Consider the following 22,348-nt stretch of genomic DNA (forward strand, 5'->3'; position numbering starts at 1 on the left):
GACGCGAGGAAGGCCCCCGAGCACCGAAAAAAAAAAAAAAAAAAAAAATCTGTGCGATGAACGAAAACAAGACAACCCGCCAGCATATTCTGGTTTATGTTGTAGAGCATCTCCACGCGCTCAGCTCACCTCGATCCTCACGTATACCTTGTGAGGAGGGACGGGAGCAGGTATGCTCCCCGCTGCTGCTGCATCGCTAGGGGTGCTGCTGTTATTGTTATCATTTTCCTTTTGCGGAGGACAGAATTGACAGGGAGATCAGAGAGTTTAATGTTCCCTGTGAAGGGAAGAGTTCAAGGTCCTGCACATGTCTTCTGATCTTCTAATTCCAAAGCCCGGGTTCTTCCCAGTGTACCCTGAGGGCAAAGAAATGTGCTGAATCCTCCAGAAACTGCCTTATTCTAGTGGGGAAGCTCTTGTCTTCCTTGGGACATGTGCTCCCCCACTCCCGCCTTCTCCTCACCTCCCTCTCTACTCAAAGATAAACTGTCTTTCCCCCCTTGGAAGAGGGTGACCCCCAACGCCAACTCTCACCATCCCTGTAGCACTTCCACCAAAAAATTTGGATACACTGGGAAAAGCCCCGGGCTTCCAAGTTAGTCCTGCAAAATCACTCAGCTGCAGCTGGTCTCAGTTAATCTGCCACATGCAGGCGATACCACCTCAGGACTGGAGGGCTGACTATGGGAGATATTGTATGGAAAAGTGCTCTGTACATTTTGAAGTCTATGCAAATGTTTACTATTATCATTTTTAGAGCTCTGCCTCCCTAGAGGTTCTCTGCATGGCATCTAGAAATGTCCAGATTTTCCAAATCTCACTCTGAGGAGGGGCAAAATCTAACTAGTGCCTCATGCCTTTCCTTCTGGGGGAGTGACGGGATGGGGTCCACGCAAGAGGAAGAAGGAGGCCATGCGGAAGAGGGGGGCACTCTGTTTTGTAGGAAGCCTGGGGAGTAGGATTTTGTCAAAAAAACTTGCAGCCAGGCCAGGCCAGTTTGCCCCCCACACCTTAGCTCAGAAATAAACTTGGATGGGGCTTCCCTCGTGGTGCAGTGGTTGAGAGTCCGCCTGCCGATGCAGGGGACACGGGTTCGTGCCCCGGTCCGGGAGGATCCCACATGCCGCGGAGCGGCTGGGCCCGTGAGCCATGGCCGCTGAGCCTACGCGTCCGGAGCCTGTGCTCCGCAACGGGAGACGCCACAACAGTGAGAGGCCAGCGTACCGCAAAAAAAAAAAAAAAAAGAAAGAAACTTGGATGAGGCAGACTTTTATTCTAGGTGAATTTTGAGTAGAAGGGGAGGTTATCTGGTTCAACAAGAATTTATTGAACTTCTGCTATGTTCCCTGAAGCCACCATAGGAATATACGGAAAGGCACTGTTCTAGGTTTCACCTTTCTGATAACTTCATCCCTCTGGAATAGTCAAGGAAGGGAAAAAAAGTCACTGATTATCAGAAATATGCCATAAAGTACACATATGCATTTGTATATTTACTCTGAGCCTCTTAATTCTTCATTTGCATATGGTTCTAGCAGATTAAGAAGTCATGAACTTGAATAATCTCTAGTTCCACACCCTATAGGTTGTCACTGTTAACTTCTTTTTCTCTCTTACAAATTTTTTTTTTTTTTTTTTTTGGCCACCCCATGCAGGATGCGGGATTTTAGTTCCCCAACCAGGGATCGAACCCGTGCCCCCTGCAGTGGAAGCATGGAGTCTTAACCACTGGGCCGCCAGGGAAGTCCCCCCCTTTTTTTTTCAAGCAAGGTAGACCAGAAAGAAATCTACCAAAAATGGTGATGAGAACTCAAAGTCAGCTATGATTTCCTGTGTGGGATAAACGGCCTTATGTACCTCAGTACTTTTGTATTGACATCACTGTATGACCACATAGTACAAAACAAATGGAACCACAGAACATGAGAATTAAGATGAACACTTGGTGTCATCAGGCCAACCTCCGAGAGCCAGAGAGGTGAAGGAACTTGCTTAAGGTTGCACAACTAGCCAGGCAGGGTGAGGAACGGCACCCAGCTCTCCTGGTCCTACCTGGCCCGGGGTCCTTTCTACTGCTCACACAGGGTTCCTAACCAAGACCCCAAGATCCCAAGAAAAACTCAAATTCTGTTCCAAGTCTTCTGATGCACCAGGAGTGCGTGATTCCTTTTAGAAAGAATGCCATCGTAAATGATGACAATGAAGAAAAGGTCGGAAGCTTACAGAGGTGCCCTGGGGAACCGATGCCCACAGACACACTGCCAGCTCTCTGGAGAAGAGTCTAATCCCCATGAAGCTGACAGTAAAGGTTTTCCTGTGGGGAGAAGGAAGGGTCCCTTCCTTCTAGGAGCCCACGCTGACTTGGAGGGTCTGGCCAGGCAGAACTGACTCACGATCAGCAAAGGCAGCCCAGGCAGGAGAGCCAAAGTGTGGTGCCGACAGGCGGGCTAATGGACGGGCAGACTCCCAATCCCCCCAAAACGTACCAGCGGAGCCTGTGCAACACCTCATCAGGCATATAAATACCAGCCAGGCTTATTACTGGGAGTATGTGGCCACATTATTTTAACTCGACGATCCTGTCCCTGTTGGTGGGCATCCTGCCAGTCTGCATTCCCACATCCTGCTGCCGACTCGGGGCCCACCCGTTTCTATATCGAGACGCTCCTCTCCATAAATAAAGAACAGGAGTCAGGCACAAAAGAAAGGCCATTTCAAGCGCCGGGAAGGCTGTCACATGGGCCAACAAAGGGCAGGAAATGCTGGGCGGTGGCCCCGTGTCCGTCCCCAGGCCCAGCTCACCTGGCTGGGCCGTAGGGCCTTTGTGTGAAAAATGTCAGGCCCAAGTCCCGAACTTCCTGCCATTTGTCAGGCTGTGCCGTGACCTGGAGTTCACCGAAATGCTTGCTGCTCTCAACAATACACACATGCATCCTTTGGAAAAATTCTCTCTCTCTCCCCTCGAGGCAGCAATGGCTTTTTATGGAAGTGGCTGGGGTGGGAGTGGGAGGGTCCCGGGCTGAGAAATGGAAAGTTTCTGGCTGTATTTCTCTCTTGAAGAAGCCCAGCTCGGACAGGGCAGGGAAAGGTCAGGATCCCAGGCCTGTGAGGCCAGAGGCTCTGGGGCCTCACCCCAGCACTGCTCCTGACCAGCTTGAAACCATGAGGTCATTGGGTGGGTGACTGTTTCTATGACCTATTTGTTTTTTCTCCTCTCCAGCACCCCAGGTGCTCCCATCCCATCTGCCTCCCCTGAGGTTCCAGGATTTTACTGCCCAAGAATGGGATGCAGTCAGTGTCAAGAGTACCTGTCTGCCTACAGAGGAGCAAACATTCAGGCACTGTGTCTGAGACAGAGCTGAAGGCGTGAGGTCACCACTGCCCGGCCAGCCATGTCCCTGGCTCCCAGCCTGGATCTTGTGAGAGGAGACTCACGGAGGCTTCTCCAGGGAACAACCAAGCAAAGCCTTCAACCCCTCACTCCACTCACTTGAGCTGTGCTCACCTGCTGAGGGGCTGTAGACAGGGGCTCCCAATCACTGGAATGGACATTGATAAAGCAGTCACCCATCCCCTGTGAACTGAAGAAAAAGAAACAATGGATTTTTCAGCTTTTGCTAAATTTCTTCCTTTGAAAGGACTGTCCTTTTATTCTGAGATTATTTCTGAAATGAAGAAAAGAAATGTGGTGAATTTTTCCATACGGCTGGATTGTCCTTTATTCTGCGATGGTGTTCTACCTACTGTCCTCGTGCTACTTTATGAGTGCTAAAATGTTCTTTTGTTTATGACATCACGGAGATTAAAAGACATTTTTATCTGATGAAACAAAAAGCTGACAATCCTGTGCTAGCCCTCCAAACAGAAACAAAAAAAAACACCACCTGCAGCTTGTAATGTTCCCAAGTCTATGAGCCATGGTCTAGGGCACATGCGAGGAGCAGGACACTGGGCATTGCCCTCAAGGAGCCCGCGACTTGGTGGAGGGCTACAGGCCTGTAATGGTGATGCCCTGCACGACCTTAAGGGATTCTGTGCAGAGGTGTGGGGCAGACGTTACTTGTGCTGTTAGAGCTCAGAGGGGAGGCCAGTCAGCGAACGCCTTGTTTGAGGTAAGGGCTCAATTAACGTTGGCTGAATAAATGAATGACTGGAAAGCACTGAAGAGGACTTGGCGAAAATGGGACCGGGAGGGTCTTGCCGAGGGGGAGGAGATACGGAAGGGTGTCGCTGGTCAGCTGGTCAGCAGGTCAGCTCGGGTAGAGGCATGGAGGCCCAAAAGAGCCTGTGTGTGAGGGTGCTGAGGAGGGGCTGGCCTCTTCTCAGGAGCAGAGACAGCCCTAACCAGAGTAGTGGGCTGTGATGTTAGGTAAGTGGAGGTGTACCTTGAGCCAGACAAATATGTTTAGATTTGAGGCAGCCGTTATTAGGGAGCCATGGAAGGATCTCGAGCAGGGCAGTGCCAGGGTGAAATGCTAATTGAATTCTGTTAGTCTGGCAGCTGCGTGGAGGGGGCTTGGAATCCAGAACCCCGGGGAGCTGTCCGAGGACTCCAGCCTGCGAGGGCAGCGGGCAGGGGCTTGGGCTGTGGTGCTGGTGAGGGGTGCCACCAGGATGGGAAGGGTGCTGGACTGTGCCTGAGATTTTAATCCAGGAGTCTCGGAAAGTTTTGACATGACCGAGTGGACGGAAATGTGGCAGAGATGGGAGGTTTGGAATTAGGCAGAGGATGAGCTTGGCCTTGTGTCTGCCAATTCTGAGCAGATGACTGGGGTTACAAGTACAAGGGTCCAGCTGCCCGGGGGGCTGGGGTGAGAGAACCAGGGAGCAGCAGGGCCACCCCCTCCCCCGGGGGGAGGGAGAGGCCACCTGTACTCTCGTGAGCAGGGGCTGCAGTCGTGGTGTCTGATGGGGGTGGAGGTGCTGGCCCTTCTCAGAAGGTCTGCAGCCTGGCCTAATAGTGTGTGGAATTCAGGCCTGGATGAAAGGCGTTGAAAGCTGCCCGAGACGAGCGGCCACTCTCCCTGGGAGGGGGGCTGTGAGGAGGCCTGTGTGCTCCGGCAGCCAAGATAACCCCGGGTTATTTCAGGAGGAGAGCCCTAAGAAGAAAAAGAGGTCAGTGGCCAGCAGATGGACAGATAATCTGGCTTATCTGAGAGACTGGCGAGAGAGGGCCCTCTGGGGACCGTATCCTCTGAGACAGGAAGGTGCCAAAGTGCATCAGAGGGAGAACAGGGGGTGGGAAAAGAACCAGCGGCCGTGGCTCCAGCTGGCGAGGGGGCACCTCATAGCCCAGCCCAGTCTCTCCCTGGGCGGCAGACAGAAGTCCCTCTGGCTCAGATGGGACATGGAGACCAGAGTTCCCTGAGGTCACCCCAAATTCAGGAGCTCCAGACCTTATTCAGGGTCTGAATGCCCGACAACAGCCTGAGACGGCAGGCTTTTTACGCTGTACTCTTTCAGGTTGCTCAAGAGTCAGGTGCCCACCTGCATTTACTGGAGGCACAGTGCCCACGTGGTGTGTCGTGTGGGTGCGTGTGACATGGTGGGTATGTGCACGTGTGGGTGCTGTGTGGCTGTGGGTGTGAAGTGGGTGTGACGGGTGGGTGTGATGCACGTGTGTGTGTGTGTCCAGTGTGGGTCTGGGGGTGGTGTGTGCAGTGCACGGGTGTGCCGCAGCGCATGCTCGAGGTGTGAGTGGAGCCGTCTCCTGGCCCGGCCTCGCCCCGCTCCCCATCCTTGTGAAAGCGCAGCTGAGCCTTCACTGCCCTGTGGGGGCAGAGGCTCTCAGCTCCACGGGACGTGGTCCAGACTCCTCAAGACGTCCCGGGTGGTCTTCAGGATTCAGCTCAAGCCCTTTGAGCCCCCTTGGCCAGCCTGCCCTCCCAGGGACCTCCCGTCTCTTCTGACAGGCGTGGGTTTTCCGGTCTCTGAGTCCCCGTTCAGACAGTTTCCTCTCTGTGGAAGGGCCTGCCCATCCTCTCCACCTCAGAAAGCACCTTCGTCCTTGAAGGATCAGCTCCCAGACACTGAGCGGGACGTTTGGCTGGAGCCATCCTCGCCCACGCCCTCTGCCTGCTGCCCTCCACCAGCTCGCACCCCAGAGCTGCCCATCGTGCATGGATGCCCCCTCACAGCTCATCAAGGGAGGCGGCCCGTGTGGTCTGGGCTGCCACCATCACACTGAAACGCCCCAAGGACGAGCATGGGGCGCCGGGCCCAGGCTCTGCACGCTCACCCTAGGAGTCCTCTCTGGGCTCCCCCAGAGGCCTGAGCTCCCCCAGAGGCCTGAGCTCCATCCCGCAGGGCTCTCACTCCCTGGTCTGTACTGCTGCCCCACATTTTCCTAGGGCTGTTTTTGTTTACATTTTAATTGAGGTGTAATTGACATATAATGTTACATTGGTTTCAGGTGTCCAAGGTAACAATTCAGATATTTGTATACATTGTGAAATGATCACCACAGTAAGTCTAGTTACCATCCATCACTTTAGCCAGTTAACCTTTAGGATTCACTCTCCTGGCAGCTTTCAAGTATGCGCTACAGTGTTGCTGACCCCAATCATCACACAGTCCTCCACCCCTGTCTTGACAGGACCTCACACCCCCATGGTCACACTAGGCCTTGTGCCCTGGTTCTCGACTTTCCTGAGGGCACCGCCATGCCCCCTGCACCCCGGCTTCAAAACCGGGCCTCCTCCAGCTGCCCTGCCCCCAGGCACCGACCACGTGTGCTCTGCTCCTGCCTCCTCCCTCCTCGCTGCAGGTTTTTTTTTTTGTGCCTCCGGATTAGACTGCAGTAGCAGCAGCAAATACTGACGAAGCATGGTATAGACTTAGAGTCAGCAGGGGGATCAATCCAGCCCCTCCCGCCCCTTCGCCCTGCAGGGGAGAACACTGCGGTGAGTGGTCAGTGTGGCACCCCACAGACCTCGGTGAGATCTCCTTTGGGCTGGATTCCCAGCAGCCCGAGCCCAGGGCCTGCTGTGCACTGCCACACTGCTCTCCAGAAGGGCGGCCCCACTTGAATTCCCAGCTTGTGTGTCTCTGTTACCCACCACTGCATGCTTCACATGCTTCTGAACTTTGGGGGTTTCCTTTTCTGTATAGTTTGTCCACACTTTTGCCTGTTTCCTGGTGGGACTGCAGCCCCTCCTCAGTGATTTCTAGAAGTCCTTTGTATATTGTTGATATCAGAGTATACCTAGAATTAGAATAAAATCTATGTCGGTTTTAGACCTCCTCCCATTCTGTCCTCCATCTACGAATTTTGTTCCTAGTATCCTTCAATGGCGATGAATCCTTCATTTTGATACCGTCGAGATCAAAATCAATCTTTTAAATTCTGGTGTGTGCTTTTGAAGTTTTAAGATGTCCTTTCCGGTTTCTAAGTCACAAAAACATTTTCCTAGGTTTTCTTGTACTAACCTTAACCTTAACTTACTTATCTTTATCTAGCATTTTCCAAAGTGACAGGCACTCTGCAAAGTGCTTTGGAGACACTATCTTTTTTTTTTTTTTTTTTACATCTTTATTGGAGTATAATTGCTTTACAATGGTGTGTTAGTTTCTGCTTTATAACAAAGTGAATCAGTTATACATATACATATGTTCCCATATCTCCTCCCTCTTGCGTCTCCCTCCCTCCCACCCTCCCTATCCCACCCCTCCAGGTGGTCACAAAGCACCGAGCTGATCTCCTTGTGCTATGCGGCTGCTTCCCACTAGCTATCTACCTTACGTTTGGTAGTGTATATATGTCCATGCCTCTCTCTCGCTTTGGAGACACTATCTTAATAGGTGGAGACTGTTTTAGATACTTTGCATGTATTACTCCCCGTGGATCCTCACAACAGCCCTAGGAGGTGAGCACAATTATTACCATCCTCCTGTTACATTTGAGGAGACTGAGGTACTGAGAGGTTAAGTAACTTCTAAGTAACACACAAGTTGAAGAATCTGAGAGCCTGGCTCCAGAGCCTGTGTCCTCAACCGCTACGCTAACCCATCTCTCTATTGTGACCTTCACAGCAACCCCTAGTGTGGTAGTTAATTTTATGTAGCAGAGTGACTGGGCTGAGGCATGCTCAGAGAGCTAGTAAAACTGTATTTCTGTGTGTGTCTGTCTCTGGAAGAGATTGGCAGGTTAGTATTTGAGTCAGTAGACTCAGTGAAAGAAAATGCCTTCACCAGTGTGGGTGGAGGTCACCCAATCTACCTGAGGACCTGGAGAGAGCAAAAAGGTGGCGGATTTGCTGTCTCTGCTTGAGCTGAGACATCAATCTTCTCCTGCCCTTGGACACAGGACATGGGCGCTCCCGCTTCTCAGGCTTTCAGACTAAGACCAGGACTTGGGCCATCTGTATCCACCCACCCCCATTCTCAGACCTTCGGCCTCAGGCTAAATTACCCACCAGCTTTCCTGGTTCTGCAGTTTGCAGACAGAAGATCATGGGGCCTCTCGGCCTCCATCATGGCTTGAGCCAATTCGTATAATAAATCTCCTCTTCCATATCCATTATATATCCTATTGGTTCCATTTCTCTGGACATCCTGACTAATACACTGAGAGAAGATGAGCAGGGGCTACTCCTGGGGAAAGGGGAGCAGCTGCCCCAGCTCGCAGCCCCAAGCTGTGCCCTGAGCCGCTGCACTGTTGTCTTAACCTCAGTCCCTCTGGGAAAGCCTGAGACCTGGAGCTGGGTGGTGCATTTTGGGAAGTGATCCCAGAGCACAGGATGGGGGGATTGAAAAGAGTGAATGGGGAAGGAGGACAGGCCAATCCAAGGATGAGTTTTCAGGCTGGTTGCTGCTGTGGCAGCGGGGGCTCCAAGGAGCACACAGAATGGGACTCCGAATTATCCCCAGGAGCAAGGGGACAGCATTTATCAAGCAGCTCCCCTCCCCGATTGCGGCAAAGCTTAGCTTATCACCTGTGTGAGTGTCCGGAGGGCCTGCCCTGGTCACAGAGGAGCCCTGGGGCAGAATGGTCACAGGTGCCTCTGACAGGTGCTGTCAGATGCCACCTGGGCAAGGCTGGTGCTGCAGCCAAGGCTGGGTCTGGGCGGAGAGCACGTGAGGCCAAGGTGCTGCCCGGAGTCGTTACTAATGGCACTTCACTCCTAGTTGCTCTCCCTGCAGGCCTGTCTCACTTCTCCAAGCAGACAGCTGGCTTCTGGTAGGTTGGTGCAACCTCGGCTCATTCGTCTTTATTTCCTCCACGATGCCCAACATGCTGCTATAACAACCCCGCCTTTTCTGCTCCTGGCACCAGGGGTGGTCTCTACCTGTGCCGATGCCTTTAATCCTAGTGGGAGCCCTGTGCTAACGCTGTATGCATGATGACATGGAGGCTAAGAGGTTTAGGGACCAGTGCAACAGAGTTAAGGTCAGAATCCAGGCGGGCGCTATGCACAGGCCTCCTCAGGGCTGGCTGAAGGGGGAGCCCCAGCTGCTTCTGTCTGGACCACGGAGACCAGCGGGAAGCAGGAGGGAGGTGTCCTTTACTCAGAGGAAACGGCTAGAAGCTGAACAAAGGCCCAGAGGCAGGAGAGCCTGGGCTTGTATAAGGAAGAGCAGTTTGGCTAAGTGTCGAAAATTTGTGGGTGGCACTCCGAAAAGAGTTGCCATTTGGAGAGGGGTGAGGGGAGGAGATGGCAGCAGGGGTGATTTTCTTTTCTACAACTAGTTGGCAGTGGGTGGGGGAGCTTGCGTTGGACTTTTAAAGCCCCTGTCACACTACAGTCTCCTTGAGGGCAGGAACCCCTGCTTCTCCTTCTTTGTGTGACAGAGAAGCAGAGAGACGCCTCCCCCCACCCCCGCCCACTCCCGGCCGTGTGCATGGGTGTGTGTGTGCCCTTCATCATGGACGTGGTGGGTAGAAAGATAAGCCGGGGTGGTGGCCACTCCTGGCTGGCCCTTTCAGCATATCCCCTGGTTACACTCTCTCTCCTATTCTAACCCACCCACCAGACTACCCTCACCCCACAGCTCAAGGGGCAGCTCCACCCACTCGTCATCACTTCCATTATTGGTTTTCAGCAAAGAGTCTAACAGTCCTTGGGGACTCCTCTATTGCATCACATAGGAGCAGAAGGGTTGTTCTCTCTGTAGATTCCTACCAGCTACCACCCTCCCCGGGCTCTCACAATTCAATGGCACCAGGAATGGAAGAAAGGAGAGAGCCTCTGACCTGTGGCCTGGTTGGCCCTTGGCCCTTGGCGTTTGAGGTATGACTTGTCCTTGGTCTCCCTCCTGCGTGTCCCTCCTGTGGCTTCAGCAAATTCTCTGTCCCCACAAGTAACTGCCTTATGGCCCACCTCCTTCAGCCGGCCCTGGTCCCAGGCTCCTGGCTGTCACCCCTCCCCCTCCAACCCCACCTCCAACAGGTAGCCACGGCTAACAGCAGTATGTATTTGTGATATATATTCAAAACCAGAAGCATACGATGTGTATCCCTGTGCAAATTGCTCCCTCACCTCAATAATATCACGGCCACCTTTCCGTGGACTGTGTACGGACCCGACTCATTCTTTTAAATGTCAGTACTTGCACGTGACGTAATATTTTGAACAGGTTCTCCCCCCATTATTTATTGAGAAACTGTCATGGGCAAGGCTATATTCTGGGGACCAGAAGGTACATTCTAGTAAAGGAGACAGGAGGTATAAAAGTAATTAAATAAATAAGCAGCAGCATTATGGATGGTGTTAAGTGTTGTGAGGAAAATAAAACTGGGGGGGTGGGGTTTGGGAAAGGAGGTGACATTTGACAACTCAGATACAAACTTCAGGATAACAAGAAAGATGCATACTTGGGCCATGTCCAACTTGGGGCTGGGACACACCTTGCTGATGGCACCTTTGAGCCCATGGGATGGAGATGGTGGAGATGGTGATGGGTGAGCCCCATGGCGCTAGTCTTCCCTCTTATTCAGTGTCCTCGGGGGCAGTGGCAGCTGTCCAGGCCCAGGGACAGATGCAGAGGCCCACATCCCCTGTGGCTGAGCTCTTTTTCACAGGCCCGCCAGGTGCAGCTGTAGTACCGCCTCACTCCTGTGACCGCTTCATGTAACAAATGGACTTTCTTCTTTGAAAAACTGAATAAAATGCCTAGCCTGCCTCTGCTTTCACAAGATACTGTATGTGAAAGGGCTTGAAGGAAAAAAAGGTTCAGAAAAAAAAAAAGAGAGGAAATTCTCTCTCTGTTTTCTAGGTCTGCTGTAACAAAGTATCACAAACTGGGTGGCTTAAAACAGTAGAAATTTCGTGTCTCACAGTTCTGGAGGCCAGAAGTCTGAAATCAAGGTGTTAGTAGCATCCTTAGGGGCTCAGAGGAAGAATCTGTTCCTCTAGTCATTGGATTAGGGCAAAACCCTAATGACCTCATCTTAACTTGATCTCATCTGCAAAGACCCTATTTCCAAATAAGGTCATAGTCACAGGTACTGGGGGTTAGGACTTGAATATATCCTTTTCGGGGGACACAGTTCAACCCCTAACAGTATCTAATGTCATCTTCATCATCAGCATCATCATTGTCATTATCATCACGAAAAACTCAGTGTTAAAAAACAAACACCACGGCTTGAGTCACGCCCCAGCGGAGACGGTGCGCAGGCGCACTTGCTCCGTAAGGCCCCGGAAGTGGTGGCGCCAACCTGCCGCCACACCCGCGGTGCTCTCCGGATCTGACATTTGTCCGTGAGGCAGCAGTTCCTTGGCGTCAGGGTTGTCGCGTAGGAGTTAAAGTCGGAGGAGGTGAACGAATCTCTAGAATGCGCCCCTGGCAGAGAAATGATCTTCCTCTTCTCCCCGATGCACAGAACCAAAGTGGGCTTGAAGGATCGCCAGCAGCTCTACAAGCTGATCGTTAGCCAGCTGCTCTATGACGGCTACATCAACACTGCTAATGGCCTCATCAATGAAATCAAGCCTCAGTATGTCTGTGCACCCTCGGAGCAGCTCCTGCATTCATCAAACTAGAAATGAAATGACTGTGTGCATGGAGAAAGGTCCAGAAGAATTCATACCACCATGTTAACAGTATCTCTAGGTGATATGATACAAGGAATGGAAAACGATGATATTGCAGTTCACTATGCAATTAATTGGTCCGTCAGATACAGTTGCCCCTGGCACAGGAATTTACCTGGAGTTTGATGCAGATGTCCAGATTATGTCCCCAGAGGCTTCAGAGTACGAAACATGCTATGTCACCTCCCATAAAGGACCATGTTATGTAGCTACCTATAATAGAGATGGGCACTTAATAGCTACTGGATCTGCTGATGTTTCCATAAAAATACTTGACACAGAAAGAACGTTGGCCAAAAGTGCCATGCCAATAGAGGTCATGATGAACGAGACTGCACAGCAGAACATGGAAAACCACCCAGCGATTCCAACTCTTTACGACCACGTCACGTGTCTCGCTTTCCACCCAACAGAACAGATCCTCGCCTCTGGTTAAAGGGATTATACTCTTAAATTATTTGATTATTCCAAACCATCTGCAAAAAGAGCCTTCAAATACATTCAGGAGGCTGAAACGTTATGCTCCATCTCCTTTCATCCTTCTAGAGACTTTATACTTGTTGGGGCTCAGCAGCCTATTCTTCGACTTTATGATATCAACACATTTCAGTGCTTTGTCTCTTGCAGTCCTCAAGGTCAATACACTGATGCTATATGTTCCGTTAATTACAATCCTAGTGCCAATATGTATGTGACTGGTAGCAAGGACGGCTGCATCAAATTATGGGATGGTGTTTCAAATCGATGTATCACAACTTTTGAGAAAGCACACGATGATGCTGAAGTTTGTTTTGCCATTTCTTCCAAAAATTCAAAATACATTCTGTCAAGTGAACAAGACTAGCTAAACTTTGAGAAATATCAACAGGGCGAACCCTGGTCAGATACACAGGTGCTGGCTTCAGCGGACAGCAGGTGCACCGGACGTAGTCCGTCTTCAACCACCCGGAGGACTGCATGCTGCTGCCTGACTAGAGGACCATCAGCCTTTGCTGCTGGGACTCAAGAGTGGCCGAGCGGGCTTCCCTGGTGGCGCAGTGGTTGAGAGTCTGCCTGCCGATGCAGGGGACACGGGTTCGTGCCCTGGTCCGGGAAGATCCCGCATGCCGCGGAGCAGCTGGGCCCGTGAGCTGTGGCTGCTGAGCCTGCGCGTCCGGAGCCTGTGCTCCACGACGGGAGAGGCCACAGCGGTGAGAGGCCTGCGGACCGGAAAAAAAAAAAAAAAAACTTAAAAAATAAAGAATGGCCGAGCGCCGGAACCTGCTCTCCCTGGGCCACAACAACATCGTGCACTGTATCGTGCACTCGCCCACCAATCCCGGCTTTGTGACCTGCAGCAACGACTTCGGGGCGCGGTTTTGGTCCCAGAGGTCGACCACGGACTAGAGCCGCCTGCGTTAAATAGGGTTCTTTTCTCGAGGACTCTGCCCCTCCTTCCCCTTATGTCCCATCACCAGCTTCAGTAGTAAGTCATTGTACCATCTTTGGCAGCGTCCTTCTGGGATAGGTACGAATCTTTTTTTACCTTGATGGAGAATCATGGTGGAAAAAGTTGTAAACACAGATCCGTGCGGTTGTTCTGCACCCACTGATTATTACAGGTGATTTTCATCGGTTTTGTAAATACAGGACTTGCTCTTTCTCTTGATCATTTGAAGAAGGATGCAGTGTTAACGTGCTGTTTGGCTCTCAAGTGGATCTGTCATGAAAACCCACCGAAATGCATTATCAGCAAACCGGATATGCCTGTTTTTGTGTGGGTGGTAGTCTGCTGTGACATGACAAAGGCAGTGACAGATTTGCAGGAACCTGGGAGAGACAAGACTTAGGTCCCGCTTGGCGCTTCTCAAACAGCAGTGCACACATGAACCACCTGCGGCTTGTAAAAATGCAGACCCTTGTTAGTAGGCCTGGGGCAGCCCTATATTCTGCATTTCTGTCAAACTCCCAGGTAACGCCTCTACCGCTGGTCCATGGACCACGCTGTGAGTAGCAAGGGTCTGATGGATTGCCACCATACACGCCTCTGCTCTGCCTAAGGCCCAAGCGTTGGTCACCTTTGAAGAACCTCACCCTCTTTCTCCCATGACCTTCATGATTTCAAGAGGCAGCCTGGAAGGCTTCACACGTGTCACTTCCCACTTAGGTGGTCCCAGCTGTGATGTCTTTCCCTTCCTAACCCGTTCCTCACATGGCACGCTGTCTTTTCTTAGCCTCACATTAGTATTCTAGTGGACGGCCTCACTGACGGTGGAATGCACTGGGGGAGCCCAGAGGAAACTTAGCTGAAAGGAGGCCTGTAAACACCGCAGAGCACAAAACACATTCAGCCAAAAGACCCCCATTCCTGGACCCCATCCAGACTCGTCCCTTTATTATTTTTGTTCTCCTTCCTCTTTTACTAGACCTTGCCTGAAAACAGCCTGGGTGTTGCTAAGGTAACGCTGTAGAGCCTCCCCCCAATACATCATTGTTTAATTCCAGCAGCAGCAGCCCAAGGAATTTGCTATTTGTTTAAGAGATGAAAGCCACAAACTTCCACACATTCTTCTCCAGTCTCACTCCCCTCGAACCGTATGGCCCAGTCAGAGCGGAGCACATTGGGTGGAGTGGACTCAGGGGACCCAACAAAATAATGGGTGCTTGAGAATGGTCCTCATCACCCAAAGAGAGAGAAAGAGAGAGCTGGGATTTCTCTTGACGGGGCACCAGGGGCGATAACTCTCCTCACTGAGGGTCTGAGATGGGCCTGGTGGGAAAGGAAAGCCTCTCAGTTATGTTCCCTCCCAGCCTCAGATCTGGAAATCACACTTCCCTCGGGGCCTCAATTTCACACACTGCGACTCTAGGAAGGGTACCTGAAATCCCACGAGCAGCACACCTAACCTGTGCGAAAACACATGGGATGTGGTTCAGGGCACAGAGGTGTTTCAGGAGCACATACAGCCCCGTTTAACGAGCTTTATCAGGAAACCACTGTGGCTTGAGGGCCTGTGAGGTAGATACTGGGGACACAGTGTGCATAGCCCTGGATCTGCAGCTTCTTACCAGCAGGAGCATTGATCCGACTCTGCTCTGCTGCCACTGACGGAATGATTTCTCTCTCGGTCCTTGCTTTTCTTTGTCATTCCGCTTCTCTCACAGACAACCACTATCTCCCCCTCTGTGTCACATCCAAACTCCCTAAGCTGATGCATTTGATTGGTTCAAGTATCACTAGCTCTAGGCCTAAGCTATCTCATAGGACACCTGGCTGACCAATAGAGAGGCAGCCCCTGGTCAGGTGCTCACCCTTGGGTCCAATCAGCTGTAGCCCACCTACCATAGCTCATGTGGTGCAGCATGGCATCTTTAAAGGGAGCTGCAGTTATAGGAGGTCTTCGGGGGCCTGTTCATCCACCCAGTGTGAGCTACACGATAAAGTGATGCTTTCAGAAGAGTTCTGGGGAGAGAACAAGATGTCTAAAGATGTCTAATAAGGAGGCTTGATCGAATTTTGTGGTGTGTTGTGGTGTGTGATATAATAATCTCTCTGTCATCCCACTGAGATTTTGGTGAAATGTACATCACTCACCAATGCTTCTGGTGTTAGACATGTGTTTTTTTTTTTTTTTTTTGATTAATTCTTATTGGAGTGTAGTTGCTTTACAATGTTGTGTTAGTTTCTACCGTACAGCAAAATGAGTCAGCTATACGTATACATATATCCCCTCTTTTTTGGATTTCCTTCCCATTTAGGTCAACACAGTGCAGTAACTAGAGTTCCCTGTGCTATACAGTGTTATCTATTTTATACATAGTATCTATTTTTAGTTATCTATTATCTATTTTAGTTATCTATTTTATACATAGTATCAATCGTGCATGTGTGTCAGTCCGAAGCTCCCAATTCCTCCCCCTCACCCCCTAGACATGTGTTTTTGAAGGTTGGCTGTGCTCACTCTGACCTCCAGGAAGACAGATTTAGAACAGAAGCTGCCCCCCGGGGGCCCAGCCACAATCTGTTACCTATAGAAAAACGTGAGAAGTTCAGCGGCCAATGGAAGGAGAAAATAGGATCAATCTACTGAAGTATGAGGATCATCCGTACACATGGACAGACATAGTGAGATAGAGATAGAGATCTCCAAAAGACACACACCCAGAGAGATACATACAGAGAAACACAACACATATAGCGGCACACTCACACCCGCTGAAACAAGGAGAGCTCTGAAGACAGCTTGTGGCTCAAGTGTGGTGGAAGAGAACACTGCATACAGGAGGGTGAGGCTGTCTAGCACAAAAAGAAGAAAAGAAACATCTTTCTGGATGCTCAGGAGGTCATGGTAAAGTAGTCGCTGAACTCATTTTCAGGAGAGGACAGGTTGAGTGATGGGGCTGGGTGATTCAATATAATCCCTTTTCATAGGAAGATATGTCCCTCAAAGTTGAAAAGCAAAAAAAAAAAAACCAAAAAGCAGGTGTAGACAGGCTTTTGGAGAAGTTGCCAGAATCCAGATGAGTTCCAAGTGTCTGTTTAGTCTGTGGCCCCAGCACTCAGAAAGGGACCCCCTTGGGGAACACTGTGATACCTTCAGTGTCTGGAGAAGTTGTCAGTTTGGTTAGGGAGCCCACGTTGCACAGAAGGGCGGCTGTCCTCTACCCGTGGTTCTCACTGTGCAGCCACCCATATAGAGACTGAGATCATGAAGGAATTAGATACTGGATTCCAGCCACAGCCAGTCCTGGAGGGAGGCCCAGCACCTGAACAGCGGAAGCGGGAGGAGGATGAGTTGTCCCTGTGGTAAGATGTGGAGCACACACTTGGGCTGTCACGTCTGGAAGGGATCTTGGAGGTCTTCTTGTCCAACCCTTTATTTTTTACAGGAGAAAGTGCAAAAGCTCAGAGATTAAGTGATTTGCCTGGGGTCATGCAGTGAGTTGGTGGTGACCTGACAAACTCATTTACCAACAGCTGCTGCCCTTAACTTAGGTTTTGTTTTTGTTTTTTCCCCCTCTTAGAGGAAGACCAGGTGTGTGGGGGAGGGCTGGTGAGGACAAAACCTGACAACAGGTCCAAGGGTCTCTGAGAGGGGTTGGTTGAGAAAATACTGTCAAAGAAATTTCTGCTTCATTTTATCTGCAGAATCTCCCCTCCTTCTGGGCCAGCTGTCCCCTGATGAAGATTTCATTTTGGTCACAAAAGGGGTATGGTAACTCAAGTGCTTCAGAGCACAGGCGATCTGGAGTCCTGGAATCAGGAAAGAAGTGAGCGGAGAAAGGCAACTGATGGTATTCAGGGGCAGGCTGGAATTAATCACAGCATGGAGCCCCCCACTTTCCTCTCTTCCCCAGCTGCTTGTGAATCAGTTGATTTGGATGCAAAATGGCATCTGGTGGGAGAGGGGCACCAGTTCAGTGGAGGAATGAAAGGACACAGATCTCTAACTGATAACGGAGGGATCTTGTTCACAACTACCAAAGTCGTGCTGGACCTCCGTACGTGGAGTCTGAAATCACGGGCCAAAGGGGGCTTCCGGCTAATCTCTTGATGGAGCCTAGCCATCGTGTCCCTGTCCCTTGCGAATGCTGTTCTTACACTGAACACGGTCTGACTGTCCCCTTTGGTGCCCTCACCACTCCGGGGATGGGAAGTGGGAGGACAAGGCCAAACTCTTCCCTGTGTTGGGAGGTGGGAGAAATGTGACATCAGGTCCACAGTGGTTGGCTTGAGGTCTGACAGAGCCGTCAGGACCCAGGCATCCTGTCTCCCGGTTGTCTCTGCCAGCGCACAGTTGCCTTTGATGCTCCCTGAGAACCCAGAGTACTGGAGGACAGCTCTTCTCAGAAAGCAGCACCATATACTGACATCACTGATGGCCTGGGCTTGGGGCCGGGGCCAGAGGTGCGAGAGGAAAATGAGGTAAAGAAGCAGCAAAATAAACCCGGTCTCCCCCGCTGTACCCCCTGCCCCCAAATGACTCAGGTGGTCTTTGAGATGAGAAAACAGCCACCGAATTCTTTCTGCTCTCTGCTAGGATCTTCCTTTTGAATGCAAAGGAGAGACTGGGAGCTCTTTCAGAGTCAAACATGGATCTTCATCTCAATGCCCAGAGACAAAGGCCAAAAAATGTGAGGAATTTCCAAAGCGTCTCCTTCAAACAGCATCTCCCCCACCCTCTGGCTCAGCTCCACCACGGGCACTGCTGATGGGGATGGCGGCTTTCTTCTCCTGGCCTGCAGCCCACTTGCTAAAAGCTCGTATCTGAGGAGAAAGGAAATTATGAATCTCCCTGCTCAGCCTCCTGTTCTCATGCTCCTGTAAGAAGATACCTCTGTGAACCCAGATGGCAGGATGGGCCTGGGGAGTGGCTTCCACTGGGCAGACCAGTCTCTGCCTGGCCGCCCCCCTCGTCCATAGCCACCGTAATGGCGGGTCGAAGGGACGATGCACCCCACCCACTCCAGGGCAATGGGAACGTTTTCACTTTCTGACCGAGACCTTTAAGAGGAACCCTCATTTGGATCAGGGTTCTTTTCTCCTTCCTCTCTGGAGGCTGAATGAATGGGAATAAGCTTCCAGAACATTACAGGGAGTAAAGAAAACTGGGAAAGAGCCCAGGGAGTTCTCATTTTAAAACATCTTTGAGACAGAGTGTGATAGTCAATGCTCTGGGGCCCCCGGCAGTTTGGGCGACCGTCTGCCAGCCCTCACTACCTCTTTATTTAACACCAACCTCGCCTCTCTCCCTGGTAGGATGCTGGGTTCTTTGGGGGTCACTGCGATCCCTCAGAAAGTGAGAAAAAAACAGAAAAAAATAACAACCCACAGATAACTGTTGGACGAGGGGTTGGTAGTGATAACACTTTGGATTACACAACCCACGTAGGACCACACCAATTATCACATGACACGATAAGCGAAATTACCTCGCTCATTGCTTGCCTTGACCTACCAACTTGGTAGACTTGCCCAGGCTCTCCTTGCTCCCTGCTGGGTGCCAGAATAACTTTCCTCAAGCACTGGCTTGGTCATGCCAATGGCAACTTCAAAGCCCACAGCAGCACTCTCTGGCCACAGTATCTGGCCCAGGGGTCTTGGCGTGGCACCCAAGGGTCCCCTCTTCCTAGCCCCTACAACTCACCCCACCCATTGTGCTTCAACGTGGCTGCCCTCGCCCGCCCTTTATCTCACCCGTCGCCCTAAACAGTGCTCTCACCCCTTGACTCATCCCGTCCAACAGGGAGGATACCTCCCTTCCTCTCCCCGCCCCACCTCCCATTGCAACATGGTGCTTCACAGACTCCCTGCTCCCTCCTCACCGCTATCACATTCACCATCTTGCTTGAGTCACTTTTCCCTAGGAAGCTTCTTTGACCAGCCCCACCTCCCTACTTGGTGTCAGACAGACCCCGCCTCAGAGCCCTGCATTGTATTCATGGTAGTTTTGGCTCTGGAATTGTCTTTGGGAACTCAGGTGTATATTGGCCTCAAATTATTGGTAACTTCCTTGAGGTCAGGGGAAACCCTCTCCCAATAGTTCTCAAAGTGAGGTCCCTGACCATAGCATCAGCACTGCCTGGGAACTTGTTAGGAATGCAGATGCCCAGCCCCACCCCCATCCTAACGCACCAGGGACTGGAGGCCGGCCTGGCAATCTGTGTTATAACATGCCCTCTAGATAATTCTGATGCACGCCCCAGTTTGAGAACCACTGCATGAATGCTCTGCAGAGTAGTGTTGTGGAACCCAAGTTCGTGTGCCTGACACACAGTGAGTGAGGCCCACCAAAAAGTTGGAATTTGGAGCAGAGAAAGGTTTATTGCAAGGACCAAGCAAGGAGAACGGGCAGCTCATGTTCAGAAGAACTAAACTCTCTCATGGGTTTCAGGGAAGAGTTTCTTTTTTTATTACTTTTTTTGTGGTATGCGGGCCTCTCACTGATGTGGCCTCTCCCGTTGCGGAGCACAGGCTCCGGACGCACAGGCTCAGCGGCCACGGCTCACGGGCCCAGCCGCTCCGCGGCACATGGGATCTTCCCGGACCGGGGCACGAACCCGCGTCCCCTGCATCTGCAGGCGGACTCTCAACCACTGTGCCACCAGGGAAGCCGGGGCTGAGTTTTTAAAGACAAATTGGAATGAGGGCTGCAGGTCGTGTGACCCTTCAGATTGGTTGGTGGGTAGGTAACAGGGTGATGTTCCAGGAATCTCATCATCAGCCTTCTGGTTCCGACTAGTCTGGGGTCCATGTGCTTGTGCTCAGCCTAAAGTTATCATCCTCCACCTGGTTGGGGGCCTTAGTTCCCCGTAGAAGAACTCAGAGATATTTGTATCAGATCATCCCGCATATCTCTTGAGGAGGAACCAGGACGCTGCCCCAAGCTGCATGATTGTTCCTTGACAACTTTTCCTTTGTTTCTGCATTCCTTCCCTCCCCTAATTAGTAACTGTTTGAATCTGTCTTTTGGAATTCAGGGAAAGTCTAGGAAGCGGAAGCTTTTTTCCTACTAACAAGAAACGGGACACGGAAAGCCTTTTGTAACCTGGAGGGCCTCACAGCCTCTGCTTGGTTTCAGTAGTACAGGATTCACCACGCTGCATGAGCTTCAAAAACCCATCAGCTGGCTCCCTAACTGATACGCCCCGAGCAGCAACCCCATTCCTCAGATCTGACCGACTCCCTTCAGTCTGTAGGGGTAGGTACCTTGCAGACAGCAGTTTTTCTTCCCTTTCCTCATCAGAAGAGGAGAAAAGGAAGTTGCTTCTGTATGCTCTGTTGTGCCCATCCTTTCCTTGACATGTCGTGGCTGCCCGCAGTTTGCATGGCTGTTGACAGAGAGGGATGGGCTCCCCAGAGGCCCACTGGCTGGCGTGTGCTCCGGGGTCCCTGCTGCCCTGAGGATTTCCCAGGTGGTGGACGGCAGGCGGCACCAGAGGGAGGGAGGGAACCTGGGCAGTGTGTGCTGGGTCTTTGTGAAAACGGGGGTGGGGTGGGGGGGGAAGATGCACCCTGTACCCCTACCCTGGGCAGATTTCCCCAGGGAGCAGGGGCTGCCTGTGTGTCCGAGGAGGGCCAGCCTTACATGAATGGAGACCTTGTATCGGGCACCTCGCTGGAGCCGGGAGCCACAACACAGGGGTTTTTCACGAGCAACCTTGCAACAGAGACGGCATTGAGCGTGACTGGTGGCTCGCGGGCAGACGTGGGGTCTGGCGGACGCGTGGCATCAATGGAACATTGCTACTCCTGCTGCCCCTGCCTTGGCTGGGGTGGGCTGTTAGAGGTCTCCTCTCAGAGGGGAAGACGCAGAGTCACGTTGTCCATAGTGTAAGCCCCCTGCACCCCTCTTAGCATTCAAGGCTGCAATGGAGGGCGGGGCAGGAGGTGAGCAAAGTGGGCGCTGCATGCAGAGAGTGGGCTGGTGTGCTGAACGGGAACGGGTTAAAGACAGCTGCTTGGAGACGACTCCACGGGGGCCTGTGCTACAAGTCAGTGACAGGTAACAACTGCCCAGGAGGAATCAGGACGGGGGTGACAGTGGGGCTGGGGGCTACAAGTCAGTGACAGGTGACAACTGCCCAGGAGGAATCAGGACAGGGTGACAGTGGGGCTGGGGGCTACAAGTCAGTGACAGGTGACAACTGCCCAGGAGGAATCAGGGTGGGGTGACAGTGGGGCTGGGGTCATGGTGGGTTTAATGCTTCCAAAGGAAAAGAGTCTCCCTCCCCATATATAAACACACCCTCTCTCTGTCCACCTACAGCCAACCTTCACCTCAACGAGGAGCTTAGTACATCAGTTCGCCCTGGCTTTCTCTCCTCTCTTCCCCTGCCTCCTTTTCTAGGGTGACCAACGGAGTGACAGGTACAACTGCCCAGGAGGAATCAGGGTGGGGTGACAGTGGGGCTGGGGGCATGGTGGGTTTAATGCTTCCAAAGGAAAAGAGTCTCCCTCCCCATATATAAACACACCCTCTCTCTGTCCACCTACAGCCAACCTTCACCTCAACGAGGAGCTTAGTACATCAGTTCGCCCTGGCTTTCTCTCCTCTCTTCCCCTGCCTCCTTTTCTAGGGTGACCAACGGTCCCGGTTTACTCAGGACCAAAGGATTTCCAGGGATATGGGACTTTCAGGGCTAAAACTGGGAGAGTGGGTCACCCTACTTCCATCTTTGATACCTTCTACTACATTTGAAACTTCTGGGACCTCCTTTGTGGCTCAGTGGTTAAGAATCTGATTGCCAGTGCAGGGGACACGGTTTCGAGCCCTGGTCTGGGAAGATCCCACATGCCGCGGAGCAACTAAGCCCGTGTTCCACAACTACTG

At 51.7% G+C, this 22,348-nt stretch overlaps 1 pseudogene; it reads left to right on the forward strand.

The window, feature by feature from the left end:
- The first annotated feature begins 11,816 nt into the window (after nt 1-11,816).
- LOC103075358 (cleavage stimulation factor subunit 1-like) lies at nt 11,817-13,421 on the forward strand (annotated as a pseudogene).
- The last annotated feature ends 8,927 nt before the right edge of the window (nt 13,422-22,348 follow it).

This window comes from Lipotes vexillifer, unplaced genomic scaffold, assembly GCF_000442215.2.
Source record: "Lipotes vexillifer unplaced genomic scaffold, Lipotes_vexillifer_v1.1 scaffold687, whole genome shotgun sequence".
NCBI classification, from domain to species: Eukaryota; Metazoa; Chordata; class Mammalia; order Artiodactyla; family Lipotidae; genus Lipotes; species Lipotes vexillifer.